The sequence below is a fragment of the Natrix helvetica genome (genome assembly GCF_964273705.1).
Source record: "Natrix helvetica genome assembly, chromosome: 5".
Classification (NCBI taxonomy): domain Eukaryota; kingdom Metazoa; phylum Chordata; class Lepidosauria; order Squamata; family Natricidae; genus Natrix; species Natrix helvetica.
In genome coordinates, this window is record NC_138551.1 from 89723534 (window position 1) to 89725595 (window position 2062).

Here is a 2062-nt window from a genome sequence, read left to right on the forward strand (position 1 = left end):
CTGCGCGTGCGCCGCGGTGGACTGACGCTCGCGGCAGAAGCCGGCCCTCCAAACTTAAGCCTTGTGATTGCTTTTGCGCAAGCCCAGTGGCGAGGAAAGGGGGAGGGAAGAGCTGTCCCTTCTTTCCTTCCTCGGAAACCTTCGCGGTGTGCGCTTGCGCGTTTCTGTCTCCTTTCGGTTTGCGAAACCCCCCTCCATCCCGATCCCATCTGCTGACGCTGACTCATCTAAACCTTCGGAGCCGGGAAGTGGGGGGGGGGGGAGAAGATTTGACACGAAGTCACGAGACTGCCAACCGGCAGGTTCATCCAAAGCCAGCCAGCCTGAAAGACAATTATTATACATCCTTTTAAACAATCTCGCTTATTTGTTAGTTGCTCGATTTTATGGGTGCTGCTTGCTTGTCCTGGCCCGCAGGCTTCTAAACCTCCCGTTTGTCAGTCAGCCAAATCAAATTACAGAATCCATGTCCTCTATCCCTCAGTCTGGGGATTTGTAACCCCCATCGTCCTTTAAAATAAATGAATTTTTTGTAGAATTAATATATGGAATATTATGTTAAAGGGCTGAAGAATCAATATTAATTTAACGAAGGATGTTGTAATTTTGATTATTGTTTAACAAAGATATTTGTAACACTGTTCAACTGAAGTGGAATGATTATATTTAAAAAAAATTACTCTAAAATAAATGTAAACAGTTTAAACACAATGTGCATGCCTAAGAATGGAATATGCAGTGAAAATAAACTTGGGAACGATTAGAGACTAAATGTTGCTGCATAATGTATTACTCCCTTAAGACATCTTAGTACTCACCAGAGGAAAAGGTTAGGCATAATTGCTTCTTCAGTACCTGGATGCTGTTATTTATCTTCTAGAAGCAAATTGCAAACCACAACTTCCCTTTGTTTGCAACCTCCCTCATAATTACTTAGTGCCTCCAGTTGTGTATTATATATTATATACCTCAGATATTTTTGACTCTTGTGTATACTGTGTGACTGGTGGAAGTTTCTTTATCCTTGAGGATGTCCCCTAATTTTAATCTTAATAATACCGTGAGTTAGGTTGGAAGAGAATTTTCCTTTAACAACCATACATATTTTGTGGACAGTGAATTGGACTGGAATATACTTTTTACACAATGCTAACAATAATACAATTAAATATACATAATCTTTGTCTTCCAACTTCTAACCTTAATATACACATTGTAATTATAATAGATTCTTTTATATATCAGTGTATATATACTATTTTCCCAATTTGTATTCATTTTCCCCATTTGTTGTTCCATTACCATTCTCTCTTTACGATTCTTTATCACTTTCCATAAATATATTTAAACATCCATAACATTTCTTCATACAATGTGTTTATTCGCCCCTGCTGAATCACTAATGTTTTAATATTTTAAATATTACCCAATGTTCCACCATAATTCCAATATCTAGATCTGGAAATGTCAATGTCAGGGGAAACAACTGTTTCTTCTATTGTGTTTGTATTTTTAATTCAGCAAACTTAGTAGAATTTAGTGGCATGTATGAAAAGAACATTGTGCTTTTATATTTGCTTTGAACCTTGATCTTCCTTCTTAGAATAAGTAACAGCTTTCCTAACTTTTAAAGTATGGTTTTGTAGTGATTTGGAAAATAGTTATGACCCTAAGTGATAAAAACTGCAACAACTATGGAATGACCTCAGAGTCAAGAATGCTGAACTAAGACGGGGTACATTGGTCTCACTATCTCCATACTGCTGCTATTTCTTTAGTCATGTGGTGAATGACTGATCACATGAGAAACCAGTTTAAAGTGTGTGTTAAATGTGATTTCTTACTTTTAGTATCTGGTGAGTGAAGGGGATTTTTAAAAATGTTCCAGGTTTTTAACAGCTATGCTGCTGTCCTTGGCTCTCTTTCTAAATATGAAAGATTTAATCAATGTGCCTTTTGTGTATTATCGCTCTAGATAGAGATAAGCCAAATCTTGGTATGTAACAGATCAAATGTAACAACTATTGAATGTCTACAGCAGACTACTGGAAGATGCAGTCTC